The sequence below is a fragment of the Vombatus ursinus genome, unplaced genomic scaffold (genome assembly GCF_900497805.2).
Source record: "Vombatus ursinus unplaced genomic scaffold, bare-nosed wombat genome assembly UNPS02004691.1, whole genome shotgun sequence".
NCBI lineage: Eukaryota > Metazoa > Chordata > Mammalia > Diprotodontia > Vombatidae > Vombatus > Vombatus ursinus.
The window spans coordinates 1,605,238-1,619,600 of record NW_020944469.1 but is presented as its reverse complement, the minus strand read 5'-3'; the positions used below and the strand labels follow the sequence as shown (position 1 = coordinate 1,619,600).

Genomic DNA, 14,363 nt, shown 5'->3' with positions numbered 1-14,363 from the left:
TCTCCTATTACATATAGCCTGATGCATGTTTTCCCAAACATCAATCTGACTATCCTCCCAGCCTGCCCAAATCGGCACCTGGCACCTGGTACCTGGCATGCTTTTGCCTCTCAGCTATTTGCTCTACTGATCCTCCCTCCCCCATGCAATGACGATGTGCTTTCTCTGGGTGCTGCTCAAACTTTGCCTTCTCCAGAAGCCTTTTCAGTCTAATTCCATGTGGCTGTAGGTGCTCTGGCAACTCTACGCACTCTACCATTCTTAGCAACACTTGTATATAACATAATATGATACAATATGATATGACATGATGCGATATGATATGATATAATAATATAACACAATACAATACAATACTATATAATATGATATGATATGATATAATGATATAAATGTGTCTGTCCTATTTACCTTTTAAAATTTAAAGTGTCTCGGGGCAGCTAGGTGGTGAAGTGGATAGAGCACCGGCTCTGAAGTCAGGAGGATCTGATCAGCCAAATCTGGCCACAGACCAAACACATGACACTAGCTATGTGACCCTGGGCAAGTCACTTAACCCCAATTGCCTAAAAAAAAAAAATTTAAAGTGTCTCAATGGTAGGAGCAACATTAATACAACTACTACTAATAATGATAATAACTAGCATTTAGATACAAATATATGTTAAGGTTTACAAAGTGCTTTACATATGTGATCTCATTTCAGCAAACAGTCAAGAATGTTCTTTGTAGCACCTTATAGCACCTAGCATGGATGTTCCACACAGAGCAAACACCTAAATGGTTCTGATGATAATGAAGAGCATGATATTTCAGGACACAGTTAAATACATCAGGATCAATCCTATCAGGAACAGCTTTACAGTAGGAAAAACAGTAGGGCTGTTATGATGCAAAGAACGGAGAACCTCAAAACAAAACAAAGCAAAACAAAAACAAACCTATCAATACCGGAAACCAATGGTCAGGCCCCAACTACTAAAACTGAACAATCTCAAGGATCTTAGATTTACAGCTACTTTAGTAGATCAAACTTAAACATTTCCAACATGTCAACTAAATATTACTGCCAAAATAGAGTTTCAATTTAAGACAAGCCTAAGAAAATTAACAATGTTTTCTTTAAGTTTCTGACCTATCTTGCTTCTCCTCACAATCAAAGCGGCAAGATTTGGATTTCCAAACAACTGCGTTAGAATGACTTTTATGGCCCATTGTTCTGCCAAAGTCCCAGCCAGTAAATTTCTGGACTTCACCTTGAACACAGGTAGATCTCCGCCCCTGGAATTCCAGCAGAGTTGTAGGCTGGAACCTGTAGAGGTTCCTGCAGGCACACTTTTTGGCAAAGACAGGTGTGGGAATGTGCCAGGGAGCTCATCAATGGCTCCACCATGAGAAAAGCTCTCCCAGGGCCCACAAGAATTTGATAGACAGAGAGACAGATAGACAGAAAGTCTTAAAGCCCAGGAGGGGAAATAAAACACAAACGAATAACAGAAAGAAAAATTTTTGTTTGACTACACCTGCAATTTCATCAGCGTAGAGAGCTGCAGGTGACGAACTCCCTCTTCCAGTGAAAGACCTTCTCTGCAACCTCTAGTCTTAGAGTTGACTAGGCCCGCAGTGCTTCTTAAACTGTGGGTCGAGAGTGGAAAAAGTTAAAGAAGCCCTGCACTAGAGCACTGACAGGTTAAGTGACTCATCCAGAGTCACACAGCCAGGATGGGTCAGAGGCCAGCTCCCTAAGCATTAGGCCACTTTCTCAAAAGAAAAACAATAATGTAAACATCATAATATAACAAAGTGCTACAACCACTCATATTTATAAAGAAATTTAAGGCAAAATAGGAAAGGTGCAAGGTGCAATGATGGTTCAGAGGAGAAAGATCATTTTCTGCTGGGGGAGGGGGGCGGGGAAGCAGGATCAGAAAAGCTTCCTAAATATGGCATTTGAGCTGGGTCTTGAAGGATGCGTAGAAATTCAGTGGAACTGAGATGGGAAAGGCCACTCTAAGTAAAGGGAACAGCATGAACAAAAGCACAAACAAGGATTAAAGATATGTAACAATTTCCCCATAGTCACAGTCATTGAGTCTATCAGAGTGTGCAACATTGGACACCTGTTGCCAGGGGGAGAGGGGGAAGGAAAGGAATAAGAATTTATTAAGTACCTACTATGTGTCAGGTACCGTGCTAAGCTCTTTGCAATTATTATCTCATTTCAAAACAGGAAAATAATAAATGCTGGAGAAGATGTGGGAAAACTGGAACACTAATGCATTATTGGTGGAGTTGTGAACTAATCCAACAATTCTGGAGAGCAATTTGGAACTATGCCCAAAGGGCTACAAAAATGCAAATATCCTTTGACCCAGCAATAGCACTTCTAGATCTGTATCCCAAAGAGATCATACAAATGGGAAAAGGACCTACGTGTACAAAAATATTTATAGCAGCTCTTTTTGTGGTGGCAAAGAATTGGAAACTGAGGGGATGCCCATCAACTGGGGAATGGCTGAACAAGTTGTGGTATATGAATGTAATGGAATACTATTGTGCTATAAGAAATGATGAGCAGGCAGATTTCAGAAAAACCTGGAAAGACTTGAATGAACTGATACTGAGTGAAGTGAGCAGGACCAGGAGAACATTGGACACGGTAACAGCCACAATGCACGATGACTAACTTTGACAGACTCATCTCCTCTCAGCAATGCAAGGATCCAAGACAACTCCAAAGGACTCATGATGGAAAATGCTGTCCGTATCCAGGAAAAGAACTATGGAGTCTGAATGCAGATGGAGGCACATTATTTGATCTCTCTTTTTTTCTTTTCTTTTCTTTTTTTGTTTGTTTCTTCTTTCTTGTGGTTTCGTCCATTGGTTCTAATTCTTCTTTACAACATGACTAATACGAAAATAGGTTCGATATGAATGTATATGTAGAGCCTATACCAGATTGCATGCTGTCTTGGGGGTGGGGGGAGGGGAGAGATGGGAGTAAATTTGGAACTCAAAATCTCATGGAAGTGAATGTTGAAAACTAAAAATTAATTAATTAAAAAATTTTTATCTCATTTGATCCTCACAACAACCCTGGAAGGTAGGTGCTGCCATTATCCCCATTTTACAGTTGAGGAAACTGAGGCATACACAGGTTAAGTGCCCAGGGTCACACAGCTAGTAAGTGCCTGAGGCCAGATTTTAATTAGGGTCTTTCTGACTTCAGGTCCAGGCCTCTATCCACTGTGCTACCAACTGCCTGCAGTCCTACCCCCACCACTATCCAATGAGAAGAAGGTGGTATGTTTTATCCTCTGGCCTCCAGAACCAATTCTGGTCACTGTTTGTCATCTGGGTTCAATTGTGGGTCCCCCCCCATTTATGTTATTGTAGTCATTGTGTATAATATTCTCTTGATTCTGCTTTCTTCACCCTGCATCAGTTCCTACAAGTCTTTTCATGTCTTTCTGAATTCCTCTTATCTGTCATTTCTTATAACACAATAATATTCCATTCTATTCATATACCACACTTTAGTTAGTCATCTCCCCAAGTGAAGGGCACTCAACTTCTAAGAGGACATCACTGTATCCAATAAAGTTGGAAACACTAACTACATAGGGTTAACATGAGGCCTGAGCTCTGAATACTCAGCACCATTTCTTGCTGTCAATCAAAGAAGATCAAGGATGATACTTGAGGCAAATTTCCTTTAAATAAAAATGAGTTTTAACCAGTATAAGAAAGGTCTTCTTTTATTTTCCACTCAAAACTAACAATGATTCATTTTTAAAAAGCCTACAAGAAAAGAAGGACAGGGTGATGAGCAAAAACCAGAAGAGAGGCAAACACAATGCAGCACAAGGAGCACTAGATTTAGAATGAAAAGACCTCCGGGTTGGAGGCCAGCTCCAGAAAGTCACAATCTCTATAGGCCTCAGTTTTTCTCATCTGCAAAACCAGGGGGCTGACCTAGCTCTCAATCTGTGCTCCTGTGAGAATTTGTCAAAAAACAGCCAGCTCTGGAAAGAGTGAGGTAAATAAGACCTAAATTCAAGTGAAACATGTGAATGGCTACATTCATCCGACTCACCAGTACCAGCTGTACAATAGTGCCCCTGTCTTGTTAAACATACTTGGTGGTTTGCTGCTATGCAAACACTCCACTGGCTAACTTTAGTGTATCTGGCTACTATTCCCCATTTAGTGTGATTCATGGGAAAAAAAGCCAGACAAAAACTTGTCAAGTGTACAAGCCTTATTCCCAGGCACTTGTACCTACCCTTCCATTCTCATCCATTGAAAATCACCATCAACACACTGAATGGAAATGGGGGGGAAAGATTCCCTCTGATCTCACTCTCTCTATATATGCCCTCTCTCCAAGCCTTTAACTAGGATGGGCCTTTCAAGATGCAATTCACCCTGCCTGCTTTCAGAATCCTGTGTGGCCCCATCCCTGTGAGTGAAATCACAATCCTTGGGCACAGAACTAGGAGGCCAGGTGAAACAGCTGCAGCAGCTGAGTAACTTTAGATAACTTTTATTTTGACTCAAACATTCTTAAAGCATTAAAAAGAAGTGTTTACTATATATTAGCAAGGTCAAAAAAGAACATTCAAAATGGAAAAAGGCAATGTGGTTTACTGGCTTCCACATCTATTGTAGGGCCCTGAGCAACACATTTTATCTCTCTCCAAATATAGACAGAAAGACTGATCTATCTATAATCCAGCTAGCTAGGTAGCTCTATCTCCCTATCTATTCTAAGCTAAAGATTACATAGCACGCATAATTTGCCACCTCCCAGGGCCCTAAGAGGGTTAATGGGGCACTGTCAATGAATCAATTGATAAGCATTGATGAAGAGTCTACTATATGTCAGGTGATGTGGTCAGCACTGGAGATATACCAAGCCAAAATTAAAGTCTCTCTTCTCAAGGAGCTAGTATTCCAAAAGGAAGACAACAGGGACATATATAAACATAACACCAGTTTCAAGAGCCTTGCTGACAGAGCCTAGTGTTACTGTTACAATATCTAAGACAAACTACAGAATCCTGAAGTAACAGTAACTAATATATATACCTGTGTATGCATGTGTATATATGTGTACATACACACACACACACATACAGAATACATAGAGGATAAATACAAAGTGGTTTGGAGGAGGAAGGGCACTACAACCTAAAGGGATCGGGAAAGGCTTCATGTAGAAGGTGGGGCCTGGCTGAGTCTAAAAGGAAGCCAGGAATTCCAAGAGTTTCAGGTGAGAAAGGCAAGTACTCCAGGCAGGGGGGGTGGGGGGGAGCAGCCAGTGCAAAGGCACAGAGACAGCTAGGAGATGAGGGAGCGGTGTGTTCATTATGGCAAGAAGGCTGGCTGGACCAGAGTGAGTGGAGGGCAGTAATGTGTATGAACACTGGAAAGGCAGAAAGAGACAAGCTGGGAAGGTTTAATGCTGAACAAAGGTGCTTACATTTGATCCTAGAAGTAATAAAATTCAAATGAAAGGTGATGAGGGCCTGAGCTGGAGGCGGGACATGTTAGAGAGATGCTGTGGGGACAGAAAGGACAAAATAAGACAACTGATTGGATATGGAGAGAGAGGTGTGGCAAGGGAGAAGGAAGACTTGAAGATGACACCACCCAAGCCTAGGTGACTGAAAAAATAACAGGGAAGTTTGGAAGACGAGTATGTCTGGGGGAAAGGTAAAGAGTTTGTTTTGGACATGGTGAGTTTGAGATGCCTATAAGACACCTAGTTTGAAATGTTCCATAGGTAGTTCATGATATAGATTATGGCATTAGAATTCAACTGAGAAGACAATTCCAAAGGACTAATGACGAAGCATACTATTCACCTCCAGAGAAAGAACTGATATTGATTGAATACAGACTGAAGCACGCCGCTTTTCACTTTCTTTCATTTTTTTTCTTTTATTTGAGTCTTCTTGTATAAAATGACTAATATGGAAATGTTTTACATAACTGCATATGTACAACCTATATCTGATTGCTTACCAGCTCAGGGAGGGGGGAAGGGAGGGAGGGCTAGAATTTGGAACTCAAACCTTTAAATAAAAATGGTAAAAAAAAAAAATGTTTTTAAAAAAGGATTCAATACCAACATCCTAAACTTCAGATCAGCAGACTCATGAATAACCAGTATGTCTAGTACATGCTATGGCCCGGCCTGGGTGGGGAGAGCAGGACTGTCCCAGAAACAAACAAACAAACAAGTGGACTCTTGTCATGAGCTCTGGAGTAGCTGCTTTTAAGATGGGATAGGGGAGAAGGAACGTTTCTGGTACCCCATGGACAAGGAGGCTAAACGGATAGAGGGAATATCAGAGCTTTCATTAGGTTTCACCTACCATAAGGCTTAAATAGACTGTTGCAAGCTATTCCGGGAACTTCAGCATTGTGGATAACATAATTTCTACAGGAATATCTTTGAGTTCTAAACTGCTCTTAGCCTATTTAGAAGTTAGACTGCTTCTAAAATGCTGCAGGTTCCTCTATAGAGACAAATTCATATGGCAATTTTGGTACTGAAATAGAAATAAGCTCTCAAAGTTATTAAATGAAAATGCAACATGTCTTTGAAAGACAAAGAACAATTATCAATATTAACCACCACAATTGAAAATGAAAGGTGAACACAAACTCTCAATTTTCATTTCCTGTAAGTGACTATGAGCAAATAAGGCATTTATAAAATCAATGATAAAACTCAAACTACACTGAGAACACTATCAAATGAGTTTGATCAAATTTTCCACTAGTCTAACCACTAAAAGGACTGAGAAGATAATTACTTAGAATCAGTATTCTTTACATAAATTGTGCTCCTACTGTCTCCAGAAAACCCATGGGCTCAGATCGCGATCTTTCCCACTGCTGCTTCCATATGCTTCAGGGGGAAAAAAGGCCAACATGATGCTAAGTTAATAGAGTCTTTTTGGCAGCAGGGACAGGGCAGGTGGAGAACATGGACATCGGCCCCAACTCTTGGCAACAGCCCTGGGAATGAATGTCTTTCGAGCTCAACCAAGAAGCAGATGGGGTGGGGAGGATAATTAATACCAACAGCTGCTTGTCCTAACCCTTGACCTTTTAGCTAGTTTCTCCATTACTGAGGAATAGAGCCATGTGACCAGAGGAAATGAAGATTGAGGTGGAAATGGAGCTGTCACCTCTCCCTTTTACACAAGAGAATCGAACATTGTGCTCCATCTGTGGAGGTGAAAACTCTATTCCCCTGTCACCTCTTCTCTCTTTCTCCCTATAATCTCCCTCATCCAGCTCAATCCTACCCCTTTCCGTCCCTCTGTTCTCTCCTCCCATTACCCTTAAACTCGTGCTCTATAATTAACAAACTCCCCAACATCCCAGATCTCTTCCTTTAACTTTTCCATCTTCTGCCCACAGAAGGGGCAAGGCGATGGCAAAAGCCGCATTCTTTTCCCTTGGGAACTGCTAGACCAGGGTGGGAAACCTGTGGCCTTGAGGCCACATGTGGCCTTCTAGATCTAGATTCCTTCATGTGACCTTTTGACTGAATCCAAATTTTACAGAACAAAATTTGGATTCAGTCAAAAGGCTGCACTTAAGGATGTAGAAGGTCACAGGTTCCTCACCCCTGTGCTAGACCATGAAGATAGGACGGTCTGCTTATCTACACAAGTCCCAGTTGCACAAGCAATTTCTCAGTCTGGTTCAGACTGATTGGTGCCTGTATTGACTCCCAAGGACACCCAGGGAGTCGAGTTTGGGATGCAAACAACACATTATTTCGGGGGGGTGGGGTCTGTCCTCAACACATTCAGGGCCTCCTGCATACTGTGGGTCTAGTGTTTCTGGAAAATATGGCAACTGAAAAAGACAAGTTCAGGGGACCCCTTAACATTCCTTAAGAACACGCATTCACACATTTTCCTCTGTTCCTGACTCCCCCAAATCCCTTTTGCCTCCGCAATGCCACTGCACTTATTAGATGAAGTAAATTTCAAATCACTTTTTAAAAACCATGGCTTATATATCTACTGTGCAGAAGGCACTGTGTTAGGAGCCAGGATTAAAGAAAAACAAAATAGTCCCTGCAGTCAAGGTGCTTACATTCTGCTGCGATGATACAATACATACACAGATAGATAAGGAAATATATTTACAAGGTAACACCCAGTCATTTTGAGAGAGAAAGCTCACTAACAACTGCAATGAATAGGAAAGGGGTCACAAAGAAGCAGCGATTGAGCAAGGTGGCCAGTGGATAGAGCAATGCTGAGCCTGGAGTCAGGAAGACCCGAGTTTAAATCTGATCTCAGATACTTACTAGCTTCATGACCCTGGGCAAGTTACTTCACTTCTGTGTGCCTCAGTTTCCTCATCTGTAAAATGTAGATAATAACAGCATCTACCTTTCAGGGTTATTGAGAGCATCAAATGAGATTATATTTGTAAAGTGCTTAGCACAGTGCCTAGCACACAGTAGGCACTATATAAATGCTTATTCTTGCACCACGCCCACCCTTTGGATATGGCAGTTTTATTATACTTTGAAGGAAGCTAGGGATTCTAGCAGGTGGAAGTGAGGAGGACACAGTGCATTTCAAATATAGGAGACCAGCTCTGTAAAGGCAGAGGGAGGAGATTGAATGTGTTTATGGGAAGAGCTAATGGGCCATTTTGTGCAGGAAAGGGAACACTATGGAAAATTGGAAATATAGTTTGGAGTCAGATTGTAAAGGACTTGAAATGCTAGGTTTATTTGAATTGATCTACCGATAATAGTCAAAGCGTCCAATTAAATATTAAAAATGAGACTTTTGAGAAGCAGATAGATATTAGAAGTTTTTTAGCTGAAAAGTACACTAAAGACTTTTGGGACACTGTATTCAGTGTAGCATGGTAACAAGTACACTGGATTTGGAGCCAGAGGACTTGGGTTCAAATCCAACCTCCAGTATACTTATTTACCATGTGACCTTGGGGCAAGTCATTCTTCCTCTCTGGGCCTCAGTCTCCTCATCTGTCAAATGAAGGGGTTGCACTAGATGATATCTCAAGGAAACGTTCTATTTTAAATGCTGTGAACCTCACTCTGGATGATTTGCGTTTAAAACTTATTCAATCAGTATTTGTTGGCCGTACAGAGAATTACCCAACATGATACTAAGATGCAAGATGATTTCTCTAAGTTGAAAATCGGTATCTTTAGAGAGGAAAAAAAAAGTAATTTTAATTTAATTTAAATTTCGCAAGCTCAGGTCTCTTTAGATTGGCAGTATTTGTGATAAATAGGGTGCTAAGAGTCATTTGTAAGCAGTCAAGCCTAATGTCAAAATTTCACCCCTACTCTTTCCATCACGAGGGAAGCAATGCTGAGCAGTGGAAAGTGGGCTGGATCTAGAGTCAAAGGATCTCAGTGAAAGTCCTGGCTGATGAAGGAGACTCCATGACCTCTGAGGCCCTGCCAGACCCAGGACTATGACCCTGTAGGCACGACATTTGAAAGAATCTGGGCTACCCGCAAAAAAGCAACGAGGGAAAAAAAGTCTCAATTCCCTTTTCCTAAAAAATAAAACCCTCCAGTTGTTTATCTTCAACTCTGACCAAAACCTGAAACAGTTTCACACTTTACAAAACTCCCAATTCTAAGAAGGAAAGGAGAGCATATATCTGTGCTGAAACCTCAACGTGGAACTATCTTCTCTGTTGCCATCAGTATCATTTTCCATATTTGCTTTTTGAGGGTATAGACTGCAGTACTCAATCATCCAAGACAAGCCTAAAATATTATTCCTCTATTTCAGCTGAAGTTGTAACCAGCTGGAATGCTGAAGGGGAATCAGAATGAATATAGAGATGTTTCCTCGGCCACATAGTTTACAAGCCAGTTAGCCTCTCCCTTAAAAAATTTATGGGCTGTAGTAATTTTCTATGTGACCAGGAACTTTGTATTGTTGAGATTTATATAATTACAAAGGGTGAGTTTATTGCATATTGGGAAAGTCGGACACGCCTCCTTTTTTATCCCACTGTAACTTGGGGGTCGGAGCAAGCAGAGGGAAGAAAACATGGGAGAAAATAAAACTGGAAACGGGAAATAGATCAGGCCTGGCCATGCATTATTACAAGTGTCACTACAGTATTGATTACTGGATTTCATTAACAACATCTGTTATCCTCAAGCTCACCTTGGCCATTCCTTTTCCACACTCTGGTTTCCTGGGAAAGGACCGGTTACAAGATAAACTTTAACATGTGCAGAATGAAGGCTTTTGAAATAGATTTTAGGCAGAAACGTAGAGCTTTTTCTCGGATTAGCTTCACGGACTAGTACAGTTACTTGCAATCATTTCAGAGGGATTAGGGTGTGTGAAAACTGGTCTGCTGCTAAGGGTTCTTGGCTCATCAGGTGCCCATTCTTAGAGTGGGTAGAAACAAGGGAAGTTTGGGATTTTCTTTTCTTCTAAACATTCCCACAAGTGAGAACTGAGACCACAGTGTAGGAGCATACAGTGTTGTAGGGGCTTGAGCACTATATAACTATATGACCTCCTATCAACTGAACTCCAAGTGACACGCAGACTGCTACGACACAGTCTAACTAGTCAAGATTTACCACCAGCAGTACTGGGCACCTACATGGGGCACCTGTGGACATAGTAGAGAACCTTGGACACCTTGTTGGGGGTGTTGGCATTTTGGCACATGAGGATGGCAGAGAGCCTGCATCCTAATCCTCAGAAGTTAACTTATCCAAACATCCACCGTTCAAAATACTAACCATTCATATACGCATTCCAAATACATCCAAGGCTGGGAGAGGAAAAGCTGTGAAACTTAAGAAAGCCAACTTTTGGGTTTTTTGTTTTTTTTTATTGAAAGCCAGCTGTTATTGCTTAATGTAATCATATACCAGAAAGGAATTATAAATCATACACATGGCTTCAAATCAGGAACAGCTGGCCAAATTCAAAGGCAATCACATGGAATTTGGTTTGGCCTACCTTGGATCCTGTCTCATAATGTTTAAGACCAAGCAACATTTTCCACATCCCCCTCCCCAAGGATCAAAATATCCATTCTGTTAGACTTGCTTTTGGCTACTCCCATTTGTCCTTTGACAAAGTGTACATTCTTGGTTTAATAACTTACTGCCAAGACTAAAAGGCACTTCTTGGTCTTTACTGTCAATATGAAAAAAGAAAATGTGGTTTGAAGTGTGAAAATGCCCCCAGTCTCCCAAGCTAGACTGCTCTCATTTTGGAAGTAACCTAAATCTCCACCAGATGTAAGTCCCCAAGTCCCCTTCTTCCTTTGACATGGCCTTGGCTTTCCAGGCACTGGTTTCTCCTGCTATTGGCCTGAATGTTCCCTTTCAGAATCCTTGGATGAATTCTTAGCCATTTCCTGCCTCCTTAGTTTGGGTGTCCCCAGGACTCTGTCTTCTCTCCCTTGGAGATCTTTACCTGTTCCCTGGGATTCCAGTATCAACGCTATCCAGATGACTCTCACATTTCTATCTCCAAAGCTCATCCTCTCCTGAGGTTCAAAACCTGAGTCATTTCTGATTCTTCCTTCTCCCTCGTTCCCCATAAGCAATGACCTGTTTGCTCTGTCATCATCCTTCCCGACCTCTCTGCAGTGTTCAACGCTACAGATTCCTCCTTTCCCATTCTCTTTCCAAGGTTTTTGTGTGACTCTGCTCTGATATGGTTTTCTTCCTACCTGTCAGACAGATCCTTCTCAGGTTCCGTCTCGTGATTATCATCGGTGTGTTACCCCTATGCACAAGTGTCCCCCAGGGCTCTGGCCTGGGCCCACTCCTCTGTCTGTCTCTGTTCATTCTCCAACTTACTGATCTCCTCAGCTAATTGCTCACTGCAGATGACTCCCAAACTACATATCCACTCCTCTTCTCTCTCCTGAACTCGGTCTTTGTCTTCAACAGCCAGGCAGACATCCCCACCTGGATGTCCCACTGGCATCTCAAACTCCATTCCTCCAAAACAGAATTATTCAAAACCTAGGAGGTCTCTTTAGCTCTTCAGCCTCACTCACTGCACAGTTGTCAAACCTTATCCAATCTATCTTTCAGATGGGGTCTTGACCCACAGTTTAAGAAGCGCCGAAGGAGTGGAAAAACTTTAAGAAGCCCTGTAAAACTCTCCATCTCCTTTTCTCAACCATCACCACAACCGCCCTAAGCGAGGCCATCACCTCTCACCTGGGCTACTGCAGTAGCCTTTCCATTGGTATCCCTACATCCAGTCTCTCCCCTCTCCACGTCAATCTTCACATGGCTGCCAAAGCAACAGGTCTGACCCTATCACTCCTTCTGTGCCTCTCTATTGCCTCGAGGAGAAAACACAAACTCTTCTGTGTGGTATTTAAAGCGTTTATCAATCTGGCTTTTCCAGCTGATTACAGATTTACAATCCTTCATGCACACTGAATCAGTTACTGTCCTTTATAAACAAGGACAGGCCATCTCTCATCTCCAGGCCTTTGCTCATTCTATCGCCCTTGGCTAGAATCCTCTTCCTGCTCACGTCTGCTGATTGGAACCTCTAAAGCTTCCTTCATGCTCAGCTCAACAGCCACTCCCTTTGCAAGGCTTTTCCTGATTCCCCCAGTTCTCAGCAGCCCTTCAAGTTCCCATTAGTTTGTATTTATTTTGTATACTGTTTTAAGCTTAACACTACACTGAGACTCGGGACACACTGTATATCTTGCATTTGCATATTTGCAAACATGTCCTTTCCTCCCACCAGACTTTTTGAGGGCAGGGACTTTTTTCTTTTCATCTCTCCATCCCTAGCACTCAGTACAATGCAGGGTACATAGCAGATGTGTGAATAACGAATGCTTGCTGACTGACTGATTAGCAACGAGTTGCCAAGTCTTGTAAATTCCATTCCCAAAATTTCTCACATCCATCCCCTTTGTTCTTCTCCCATGGCTGCCATCCCAACAGTCTTCTTCTTCCTCAGACTACTAGAATAGCCTGTTAATTGGTCTTTCTGATTCCAGTGTTTAACACAATACCTAGCCCATAGTATGCACTTAGTAAATTGAGTTGAGTTATCTAGACACAGTATCAGGCTCAATAAAGCATTTAGTGCCAGAGGCCCAAAAACATCCTTAAAGGGCTAAGAATGATTAAATGGACCAGCAGAAAACAACAGCACTGGCACTGAGAAAAGAGAGGGGGGGGCTAGAGCAAGTAAATTCAGGGTCCGTAGGCTACGAAAGGTGGAAAGACCCTTTACTCTTTCCTTGACTCCCAGAGGGAAAGCCTGGGACACAGAACTAAAGGCAGAGAATTTCAGTGCTGAAAGGAACCTCAATGATAGATCCCTAGACCAGTGGTATCAAACTCAAATAGAAACAGATCTCTGTAAGCCGCATACTGCCTTAGAAAACCACAAATTAACATTATCAATGTTGTACCATATTATTATTTACTTTGTTAACATCTCAAAATTACATTTTCATCTGGTTCCTTTTGCAGACAGCAAGTCTGACCCCTCTACTCTAGACCAATTCTAGAGATAACAGGTCCAGAAAGATCAAGTGATTTCCTCAAGGTCACACAGAACTGGGCCAAACTGGGACTAGAATCCTGGTCTCCTGACCCTTGGTACAGTGTACTCACCATTATTCTCACTATCCCCTGCTGCTCACTCAGGTTACAACCTGTTTTTTCCTCTCCCTGAAAGAATACTTAAATATTTCAGGGATCAGTGATTTCACTGGTATGAGTACTCTTGCTACCAAGCCCTGTACCAGTTCAGTAGGCAGTATTCAAGAGTTACTGAGGCTGAAAAATACATCACCCAAGGGCTAAGCTAGTGGCTGACCCTCTCTGATTTCAGTGAGGCTGGTGCTTGGATGAGGAAGCCCATCCTGCAAGCATTTCAACTGCCAAGGCTGCCAACTGACTGGCACAGCCTTTAAGAAGTCAGAGTCACTCCCATGCCCTGATGAGGCATCAGAGGAAAACTTTAACAGAGGCCCTAAAAGAAAATGTGCAACTAATTATCCTTCAAACCACAAAGTCCTACCTCAAATTACTAGGAATGAGAAAAGATAAATGAAAGAGGTGGTTTGCAAAGTTCACTTTAGTATCCAAGGAATTCTGCTTGATAGGCATAGCCCAAAGAAATTCAGTCATCTTCCCGTACTAAAAAGATCTTCAAATTAGATTGGAATTTTTATTGTATTCACTGTTAATATAATATTCTTTTTAATTACAGGAAACATACTATGCAATATCCAAGACTTAAAAAAAAATCGCACACTCACAGCATCATGCTATAGAAACTAAATCACAGTATTTACTA

General features: G+C 41.8%; 1 protein-coding gene across 3 annotated transcripts in view; it reads right to left on the bottom strand.

The window, feature by feature from the left end:
• Window positions 1-14,363, bottom strand: part of ATP7A (ATPase copper transporting alpha) — a 118,722-nt gene that overhangs the window by 74,791 nt on the left and 29,568 nt on the right. Inside the window, exon 1 of one of the 3 annotated variants that reach the window (XM_027839587.1) lies at window positions 412-429. The exons of the other annotated variants lie outside the window; for them this stretch is intronic. The gene's annotated coding sequence lies outside the window, so the exon portion shown is untranslated. Of the gene's footprint in view, window positions 1-411; window positions 430-14,363 lie in introns of those variants that run through there. 3 annotated transcript variants of the gene reach the window in all.